This window comes from Stegodyphus dumicola, chromosome 7 (assembly GCF_044657685.1).
Source record: "Stegodyphus dumicola isolate Sdum_Otavi_A_Nest chromosome 7, ASM4465768v1".
In the NCBI taxonomy this organism is placed as follows: Eukaryota; Metazoa; Arthropoda; class Arachnida; order Araneae; family Eresidae; genus Stegodyphus; species Stegodyphus dumicola.
In genome coordinates, this window is record NC_140774.1 from 204,054,206 (window position 1) to 204,065,764 (window position 11,559).

Sequence of the window (11,559 nt, forward strand, 5' to 3'; positions counted from 1 at the left end):
ATTTGAATATTTTGTTTTTTAATTAATTTAACATTTTACTTAAAAATTATGATTTTCTTTGGCGGTCATATTTTTATTGGAGTGAATACTTTGCAATAATTCCGTCCACTTTTTGTCTGTTTCCACATTTGCAGACAACCAACATTTAATTTTTTCTTCAATAACATATTTTTTTAGCAATGACACCTTATCAAAAAGATCATTTTCGAAAATATTATTTTTTGGAAAATGGTTACTAATATATTAAAAAGATTTTTCCACATATTCCCATAAAATCTCCTTTTTTAATATTAGATTTCTGCGCAGATGCTGTTTGAATAGTGCTGTATAGAATATGCACTGTACAAACTTCTCCAACAATTTTTTGGTTCATATGTTCGTTAAGTTTCGTAAAAACGGTTTTGATACCTCTTCTAGCTTTTTCCAGCAAAATTTGCATTAGTGTTATCCTCACAATAAGCAATAATATTATTGTTCAAATTAATTCTTTTTTAAAATAGTACTTATTGAATCAATTATTTATGAAGTTTCACCCGGCAATGAAACAAAATCTAATGTTCTAATTTTAATTCCTGTTTCTGGATCAAAAAGTCTAATAATTGTGAGAAATAATTTTAAATCTTTGTGGTTGGAAGCATCATAATATATGGATATAAATGTGCATTCAATCTAATTCTTTCTGCAGTTGTGAAAACGAATATGGTGAAAAAACATTAAAAATAATTGCTTCGTTTTTTTGTCCTTGCACGTGCAAATTTTTTGTCGTACAATGTTTCGATCATTTGTGACGTACAATCAATTGATCTGAAACTTTGATACTGGTTTATGGTGTGGAAAGCAAATAACCCTTCAGCTAATGCTAGCTGTTTCTCCGTTAATAATACATATTCCTTGGCAAGACGTAACGACAATGACCGAAAACCACCGAGTAAATCTAACTTGTTGCATCGCCTAATTTAATTAACTCTGCATGCATTTTATGTTTTTTTTTTTTTTTTTTTTTTTTTTTTCATTTCTTTATATTTACTATAATAATTAAAAAATATAATTTTACAGTAAATTTAAAATAAGAAATGTAGATGTTTTCTAAAAAGCGGGACATTTTAAAAAATCAGCGGGACATTCCTTCAAAAAGCGGGGCTGTTCCGCCAAAATCGGGACGTGTGGTCACTTTAATCTAACAGCTATCTGGTTTACCTCAGGAAATTTGGCTGAAACATTAAAAGGTTGAAAAGTCAAAAAGAAGCTGAATTCAAAGCAACCTTAGTAACGCACGACACTCCGTTTTGAAATGCTATCGTTTGGAATCTCCTTCGCCACGAACACTTCAGCGGAATACGGAATTACTCAAAGGCGTTACTTTTTGCTTCGGGGTTGTCGTGTGCAGTATCAACGTAATGAGGCAGACGCTTCCGAAAGAAGTAAAAAGTTCATAATGGTGTATTTAATTATGGCAAAGCACACGAGGCCTATCTGCCTAAGGGGAGCGAGTGCCTTCGTGGAGGGCTTTCTAAGGGAAACTGGCTCGTATACACGTTAAACATGGGGAAAACCACGAAAACGCCCATGCAGCCAGCCCGTTCGCGGAATTCGAACCTCGGACCGAACTACCAGTGTTCAGGGACTTTACCGTTCGGTCGCTGGTGGGCTAGTTCATAACGAGACGCGTCACGCTAAACAGAGAGCGGAACATCTATTCAGCCCATCATTTCCCTGCTGGTCTCGAAATCTTTTGCCGGTTCCATATATGGATTTCATGAGCCGCCGTTCCTATATGAGAACAAATCATTCATGGCCTTGCCGTACTGGCACAATTCGAAAAATACGAAATTCGAGTTATGACCTCTCTTTACAATGTAAAATCGTCCTTCGGTACTTTTTTATTTTGCCGGCGCAGACCATAAAGTCGCCAAAACTGATACAACCGATGCCAAACGGAATATCCTGGTATTCTTTTACGCCTCATTTTCAAAACATGTAGCGGCCATTTCTTATCAGATTGATTGTTTCTTTCAATACTGGCATACAATTACATAAGAGTTTTTACCAGATAGTTGTTTTATGCCTTAAGGCCATTCACGGTATTTAAGTCAATTAGTCAATTAGTCTATTATTTAAGTCAATCGCACCACTCATCCGAAGGCGAAAATATAGAAAACGCGAAGTCAAGGGTTAAATTCCTCAGCTCTAATGAGAATGCTTTAACGAAGTAAAACACTGCGGTTTTACATAACTTCTGAGTAAGCTATTCGTACGAATTGAAATGATTCTTGCATTTAAACTTGCATTCCAAATTAAGATTTAACTTGAAATTAATGCAGATAATTACTGAGAGGATTAGATTTTTGTAGCGTAGTTTACGTGAGATGAGATCACTTGGGAATCTCGTGATCAGGGGCGTAGCTAGAGAGAGCAAGGGGAGCATCTGTTCCCGGGCGCAGAATCCAAGGGGCGTGGAACTCATGTTACGACATTTTAGAATTAAATGTTTTCCATCCTTGGCAAGCAGTAGGGGGCGCGAAATCTTCAGTTGTCCCTGGGCGCTGAAAACCCTAGCTACGACTCTGCACGTGATATGCTTTCAATCAGGAGGTTGAACCATGAGAGCATAGTAAATTCTTATATTAATGTCTTTATACAAATTTATTGGCTTTTTACAAAATTTTAAACGATATTAAAATGTTCATGGCTTTAGAATAAAAAATTCTTAGAACTAACATTAACATTTTTTTATGTGTATACTGTATGTTGTCGCCAATAAAGTCTGCTTGGCGAGATTAGCGCCGGAGAAACAGAAAAGTACCAATCATTCATGGCCTTGCCGTACTGGCACAATTCGAAAAATAGGAAATTCGAGTTATGACCTTTCTTAACATTGTAAAATCGTCCTTTTTACCGCCAGCACTACTGGCGCATATTTTAGTTATTGCCATACTAACAGATGACAGTAGTGTCTCTGTTGCATTCTTTGGTAGCAAGTGCACATTGGCTGCAACTACTGCAACTAAATCCTGACATTTCTCAGTTTGCGCTAGGCGACTTCGGATCTCACAGAACCGATATGTGAAAATCTTATTGTGAATGCTAACAGTGACACTATTCACTTCAACAACCTTTCTGTTTTCGTTCTGTTACATTTTCCCCCCCTGTTTAAATGTTGTTAATTGTTCGCAAAAAGAACTTAATGTAAAATAAAGTAATAATGTAATTGTCTCATTTGAGTGGTAGAATTACATGTTAACTTCTGCAAAATGCGCAGTGAGTTGCTTATAGTAAAATATTTGATGAATGAAAACAGTATGTATTACCGTTTACTACATGATGTTACGCAATGAAATGTTGGTTAATTAAATATTATTGAATGTTAAATGAACGATAAATGTTAATTTTTTGTTCTCTCGCGTATATTGGCTGCGAAACCAGTATTTCTCAGTTTGCGCCAGATGAGTTTATTGAGGTCAGGGGTTTCACAATCGAGCATTTATTGTCACCTGCTCCTATGAAACCCTGGAGTTATACATCGGAGGTTGTTACACTGAAACATTAGGATGTTAGATCAGATGGTTGCACTGGAATTTTCACATTTTTATGTTAGTACATAGACATGGGGTTCGATTTTTCTAATATATTGGATTGTCTGGTTCTTGCTAAGTGAGAATGCTTGTTACAAGTGAGATTATACTGAGCACAGAACTATCGAGTGTCAGAATTATTATGTGAATTACTCTTTAACGCTTTTCATAAATTATTTTATTACATGGAAAGTTTTGAGGATATTTATTTTACAAAAATAAACAGAAAAACAGAGAAAACACTTAAAGCAGAGGAAAAATAATATATTACAAAAGAATCTTCCAGTATATTATTTTTAAATGGTGTTCTTAATTAATAAATAATAATGGTGTTCTTAATTAATTCTTAATTAACAAAAGAAAATGAACAATTTACCAAATGTAACTTACTATATTTCCATAAGTTTCAAAACGGAACTTTATTTATTTATTTTTTTCGGTACTTGTGTAATATCCCATCGAGCACAAAATTTGACTACTGTCGAAACTTGAAACTTGGTGGAAATGTCGTGAATTTTGCGCCAATCTTTCATGCGGAATTATTATTATAAACTCTATGTTTCAGTGTTTAGTACAAGATAGCATGTAAATAAATTTCAAAAATACAAATGTGAACCACTGGTAATCCCAGGGTAAAAAATATCTACATATGTCTATTAAATTTGGCGATCGCGCTTGCGGCAAAATAATAAATTGATTTTCAAAATAAAAGTTCTGGTAAATGTCAAAGAAAAAATAAGCAACAACAATCGGTTTCATGAGTTAATTTCCTATTCCTGTTTTTTGAAATTTCGTTCTTCATAATATTCTTTTTTTACAAAGTTATATCACTGTAACTAAACTAAAAATTCTCAAGACAACAATGTATCTAACGCTAGGCAATCTTACTTAATGCACGATTAATATAGTAAAGACGACTCTAAATTAAATCAAAATGGCTTACCTTTAACGGATTGGAGTTTCAACGTCACACTGAAATCACACAGGATCAATCAAGATCTGCAAGATATGATGATCTAGTAACTTTTGTGCTTTAAACGAATACAGTAGCTAAACTAAAGATTTTCAAGACAAAAATCTATCAAAAGTTAAGCAATCTTATTTAATGCACAATTAATATGGTAATAAATATTCTAAATTAAATCAAAATGGCTTACATTTAACTGATTGGAGTTCTTTTCAACGCCACACTGAAATCACTTAGGATCAGTCAAGACCTGCAAGTAATGATAATCTAGTATCTTTTCTGCTTTAAACGAATACATACTTTATGAAATTCATTTATTAAAAAATCTGAGTAAATTATTCACATTCTGCAATTACTTAATAGCTCTCATCATTTACAATTAAAACCACTGATATGGCTAAGTTCAAGTATTAGATTATTTTCTTAATTCGGTCAAAATATCAGACGATTATACTAAGCGCATGCGCAGTATTATTGTTTTCAGTAAAGGATATTTTTACGTAACTAACAAAAAGAATACGTCAGATTTATTCACATAAATATTATATAAAATTGTTTTTGGCTCAAAGGGCGTTAGCCCAGAAGGACTATTAATTCGTTTTGGCATGTGTCGAAAACTTTAAAAGGCTGTATCACTTTTCAAATCGTTGCTACCAAATATTACCGCCTGCATTATATTGTTACGAATTTGGTATTTAAAAAGTTAATGTTAGTTCAATTATAAATTAAATGGTTTTATTTCTCGCGCAGTGCAGCGCGTGACGAATATTAAAAGAAAGCTAAGCCGGAAAATTGAAAATACAAGAGCGCGTGCATTAAATAAATAAATATCTCTTTTTGATTTCGAGAAAGTACTGGAAAATTCTAGCGCGTGATTTTGAAATCTTATAAAAGGAGGAAAACATCTCAGTTTGTAGGAGTTGCTTAGTTTGTTGTTGTTTAGAAAACTGCCGTTGTTGATTATAGCGAATTCGCGGATTAGCGTTCTTTAGCTGTTTTGAATTACGTTCTATTGTACATTTAAGTAGTTAAAAGATAACTACTGTGAGATATTGTGATACTGCATGATAATTTGAGAAAATTTAAGCATTTCTGTTGTGATAATAATAAATTTTTGTTCATTTTTCATCGGACTTGTGCATTCATTTCATAACGAACCCGTACGCACGCAACAATTTTTGGTGGCAGCGGTGGGATTTTGAATGCCAATCACAAGAGCGACGGAAGAACAGTTAAAACAATTCATGGTAGCCTTTGCTACATTTAAAGAAGAAATGAAAGACTCTGTTAAAGAAGAAATGAAGTTGGGCCAGGAATCCGTTAAAGGAGAAATGAAATTGGGCCAGGAATCCGTTAAGGAAGAGATGAAATCTCTTAACCGCCAAAGAAGTTGACCGCCAAAGAAGTTGACAGCCTAAAGAAGTGCATAGCGACGGTAGGAAACAATTCTGAAGGTTTCAAATTTTTATCGATGCCTGCTCGTTCCGTTCTGAAACTATCTACAGATGAAAGCAGGTCAGGACGAAATGAAAAGAGAAATTACCTGCGTAATAAATAAATTTGAGGCTATGGAAGGCAGAATAGACGCGGTTGAAACTAAAGTTGGACAAATAGAAGAAAGAGTTTCTTCGGTAAAAGAACAAGTAGAAGAAAGAATTTCATCTGTAAAAGAACATATAGAAGAGAGAGTTTCTGCCGTCGAACAACAAATTGATGATAGGGTTTCTGCTGCCGTCGCCAAAGAAGTTGACCGCCAAAGAAGTTGACAGCCTAAAGAAGTGCATAGCGACGGTAGGAAACAATTCTGAAGGTTTCAAATTTTTATCGATGCCTGCTCGTTCCGTTCTGAAACTATCTACATATGATGGGAAGACCTCCTGGCAGGTGTATAGGACACAATTTTCTATCGTTGCGGATGCGAATGGATGGGATTCCCAAGCTAAGGCCTGTCATCTCGCCGCTTCTCTGAGAGCAGACGCAGCGGATATCCTGCAGACGCTTCCCGAAAATCAAAGGTTAGATTTCGAAGCTCTGTCCGGCGCCTTGGAGTTGCGCTTTGGGGAGAAGTGTTTAAAAGACTACAGCAGGCTCCAGTTAAAATCTCGTCAACAGAAGCCTACCGAAACACTTCAGGAGCTCGCCGCGGATGTTGAAAGGCTGTCCCATCTTGCCTTTTCGGAATGCCCGACAGAAACAAGGGAAATCCTGTCCTTGCAATACTTTATCGACGGCATCCGAGATACTGAAATACAGAAAGCACTGCGAATGGCAGATGTAAAGGATGTAAAAAGCGCTCTGTTGTACGCCGTGAAATTGGAGGCAGCCCAGCAAGCAACTCTTAGGGATCGCTACCCAGTCAGAGCTGTGCGAGTCCACGACCCAGGGGACCAATTGATGGCTCGTTTAGATGATTTATCCAGATAAGTCGATGCTTTGATACGGAGTAGAAGTGAGAACAAAGTGGCTGTAAGATGTTGGAGATGTGGTTCTGAAGGTCACCTACGACGGCATTGCAGAACACCCCAGGACACGGATAATGAAACGGATGAGTTGACAAGACCAGTGAATGCTTTAAGACGGAATAGTGGCGAAACAAAACCGACCCTAAAGTGCTGGAATTGCGGTGTTGAAGGCCACCTACGAAGGAACTGCAGAACTCCCCAGAGCACGGAAAATAAGGCATACGATTTAAACAGACAATTAAATGCCACGGGAAGGAAAAGGACTGACAAGAAACCAAAGTGCTGGAACTGTGGAGCTGAAGGCCACGTACGAAAGAATTGCAGAACACCCCAGGGTACGAAAATTGAGACAATTTCTGAGCAACGACGCAGGAAACAAATTAATGACCATATCAAGGAACGGAGGTTGCCAGAAATGAAAAACCCTGTTTTAAAGCGCTTAAGATCTCTATAGTGAGTGGCAACAATAACGGACTGTCCATCAATGGGAATATCGATGGAGTTCCTTGCAATATGATCATTGACACAGGAGCTAATGTTACCATCATTAGGAAAGATTTAGCTGAACAGTTTAAAGATAAACTTATTTGGACGCCATCCTGTGTTACCCTTCAGACTGCGTCTGGTGACAAGATCGACATAACTGGGAAGTTAAACGTAAACATCACGTTTGGAAGTGCCGCCTACCATCACACGGCATATGTGGCGGATATTACAGATCCATGCATACTCGGATTGGACTTTTTAAGGAAATACAATTTTTCCTTAGATTTCAAAAACAATAAGCTGCTTTCAGCATCTGATGGCATGACTATCCATCCTCAAAAGGGATCCTCGCCTGGAAATGTCGACGCCTTGTCCGAAAGATCGAGCTCGGGAAGCTGCCGAAATCATACCAGGGTCGAAAAGAAACTCAAGACTACCAGCTATTCTCCATCCCAGAAGCTCTTCGGTCGAGACCTTCGTCTGTCTTGTGACCGCCTGTTTAGTCGCCCTACGGATGCGCCTTCATCGTCTGAGGAACACATCCAAGATGCCCAGGCCCGGTTTGAGGGGATGCACCGTTCTGCACGAAAGCGAGTCAACTTGGCGACGGAGAAAATGAAGACCAGATGCGACACAAGAGCTACTAGACAGAGATCCAACAAAGGAGACAAGGTGTGGTTGTGGAACCCAATTCAACGAAAAGGACTGAGTCCTAAATTACAGTCACCTTCGGATGGTCCATATACAGTGCTGAACACGAATGACGTCGTGGTTCGGATCCGTGAGTCTTCGAACTCTTACGACAGGTTAGCTTATTACTATGGCCATAGTACGTAGTGTAAATAATTGTAAATAGTATCAGACCATGGTCCTTTTTGTTTATAAATGTGTATTTGATTTGATTTGCATTTAGTATTTGTTTTGTATTTAGTATTTGATAGCATTTGATTTGTTTAAGTTAGTTATTGCATATATTGTTTATATTGGTTGATATTGTAATGTAATGTTTATGCCTCAGTTGCATTTATGCCACAGTTGTAAGTTTAGCTTCCTGTCTAGGGATTGTACTGCCCGGGACGTGCAGTCCTTGGGAAGGGGGCAGTGTTACGAATTTGGTATTTAAAAAGCTAATGTTAGTTCAATTATAAATTAAATGGTTTTATTTCTCGCGCAGTGCAGCGCGTGACGAATATTAAAAGAAAGCTAAGCCGGAAAATTGAAAATACAAGAGCGCGTGCATTAAATAAATAAATATCTCTTTTTGATTTCGAGAAAGTACTGGAAAATTCTAGCGCGTGATTTTAAAATCTTATAAAAGGAGGAAAACATCTCAGTTTGTAGGAGTTGCTTAGTTTGTTGTTGTTTAGAAAACTGCCGTTGTTGATTATAGCGAATTCGCGGATTAGCGTTCTTTAGCTGTTTTGAATTACGTTCTATTGTACATTTAAGTAGTTAAAAGATAACTACTGTGAGATATTGTGATACTGCATGATAATTTGAGAAAATTTAAGCATTTCTGTTGTGATAATAATAAATTTTTGTTCATTTTTCATCGGACTTGTGCATTCATTTCATAACGAATCCGTACGCACGCAACAATATTTAAAGAAACTAAGTAACGAAGAATCTGCTTAAATGTATTTATGTTTCTCGCACTGTGATAAAACAACGGAAACTAGAGTCATCAAATTTTGAATAACGTAATCCTCCACTCGAATATGGGCATCTGGAAGCACAAATTTGGAATTTGTTTTATTATCTATTTCATATTTTGTAAACTTTTAACGAATTTTGAACAAAAGTATACCCGCATATCTGTACCTTGAAGCACGAATTTTGAATTTATTTTTGATTTATTTCGTATTTTGTACCAATTTAATTGATTTTTGATTTATTTCGTATTTTGTACGAATTTAATTAATTTTCATGAACAAACTCAGCGAGTTGAAGGCAAGCAGTAGCGAACAGAAATATTTTTATCGTAACTAAATAAAACAATTTAGTATTATTTTTATTTCCAACGAAAGAGATTGTTGCCATTCGCGATTCTTTGAATCTAATTTTCATCTTTCAAAATCTTTCACCTTTATTAAAAAAAACTCGACTATTTAAAAACAACGTTTTGCCGCTGAATGAAATAAAATACTTCAATCTTTCAAGCGCCGGCTTGTTGTCATTCAGTAAAGCATACATAGGTTGTTTAAAGTTCAAATTTAATCTATCCGTTACCAAGCTACTTCAAAGCAATAAACGCTTTTAGATAATATTTTTTTTAGCTATTATTTATAATTAATAGCTAGCTTGACATTGCGAACAAATAAAAATTGCGGTATTTGTACAAACATTGATAAAAAAACATTGCGGTATTTGTACAAACTGCTAAAAATTTTTTTCGTTCTTTGACTACCGCATTATTTGATGCTGCATAACAGCAATTTACAAAGATAAGATAACCGCAGACCGAAATAGAAATCCATGTTGGAAGCTCGGTGGATAATTATGGAAACCACATCAAAAAAAGTATGCTTTTTTGATACAGAAAATCGGGTATCGAACTATTAATATTAATTTAAATGACCCACGCAATACCAAAGTAATTATAATTCGAGGAACTTGCTTATTTTCAGGTACCTCTTCCTGCTCAGTTGGAATAACCCAGCCTGTGGTTAAAGAGATTACACAACACCTCGTAACAATTTATATATAGTTCAAACCCGCTATAAAAAGCCGGTTGTTATAAACATGCTGGATGCAACGAATACCCCCTTTTTTGTTGTTTAAAACGGATAATTTTTTTGTGTGTGTATGTGCGTTTCAGTATTTAATTTTTGCACTTTTTTTCCGGGGGGGGGGGAGATAATCCATTTTTCTCGTTCCTAGAGCAAAAATCCGCTAAGATTTCTTGACCAAGTTCTCTTGTACATATAAAAAACATCTGGTGTGTACACCACGACTTCCTTGTACGGAATATTAAATTATACGCATTTTTTTCCTGCACTTCTTTACTCGAGTTTCATAAGAGATATATTTCTCATTTAATTAATTCATTTCACACTTCGCGGTAAAGCAAAAATACATAAAAACTTAAAATATCTTCATTAAAAATTGTAAAATACAGAAAAACCTAAAACATCAAATGCCGTAAAAACAGTTTAAAAAAAAAAATAGATTTAAATTTAGAGTTTCTACGCAAAAACAAACACTTCGGCTAACGGGCAAGAAGGCAGATTTTTCGGTGCACGAAACTGAAAGTTTACTTTTGGTCCCACTCGGTAAGAAGACAGTAAAGGTGCAGAAATTGACTTAATTCGCTATTCTACAGAGTTTCAAATGTAAACAAATGGCGATTCATTAGGTTTACCTCGCCACTTAAACTTTTAAATTGTTGATAATTTTACAACTATTGCATGCAGATTAACTAAAGGGCATAAAATGCTTAACCGGAACATAGAAACCACATAATTCAATCATTTTTTAAAGCAAAAAAATGCACAATTTTCCAACACATAAGTATAAAAACTTAAGCTTACAGATCCAGGTAAAAAAGTGGGAATATAAATACATATACTTATCTAAGACTGGTGTAGCCGATTGCAAGGAAAAAGGGAGGTGTATAACACATGTTATAACAATCACATATACGAAATTTCCACGTTCTGCGGTTACTCGTTTTCGAGATGCATACATACATACAGACGGCAAGAAAAAAAATCTTTTTTTAATCGATTTTAAAGGCCCACCATTGGCCGAGCGGTAAATGCCGCTGAACACTAGTAGTTCGGTCCGGGTTTGGAGTCCCGCTGAACTGACTGGCTGCATGGGCGCTTTCGTGGTTTTCATCCTGCGTAACGTGGATACTAGCCAGTTTTCCTAAAAAAGACATGGGATAATCGTTCCCTTTCCGCGCAGTGCCTAAGGGTGGATATCATTTTACAATTGTTTATGGAAAAAACAGTCCTTTATTGTGTCCGCACGTACAGATGTCAGGAAAAAACATCGTTCAAATGGTTTCGAGAGAGATTGAAATGGATATTTTCGTTGAAATACGATACCCGAAATTTTTCGCGATTAC

General features: G+C 36.0%; 1 long non-coding RNA gene across 2 annotated transcripts in view; it reads right to left on the reverse strand.

Annotated features, from left to right (window-relative positions):
* The window catches only part of LOC118201702 (uncharacterized), a 55,872-nt gene extending 50,972 nt beyond the window's left edge, over positions 1 to 4,900 (reverse strand). For both annotated transcript variants that reach the window (XR_015041926.1, XR_015041927.1), the window contains exons 1-2: positions 4,730 to 4,900; positions 4,516 to 4,571 (exon numbers count right to left, since the gene is read on the reverse strand). This is a non-coding gene — a long non-coding RNA (uncharacterized LOC118201702). The remainder of the gene's footprint in view (positions 1 to 4,515; positions 4,572 to 4,729) is intronic.
* Between the last annotated feature and the right edge of the window lie 6,659 nt (positions 4,901 to 11,559).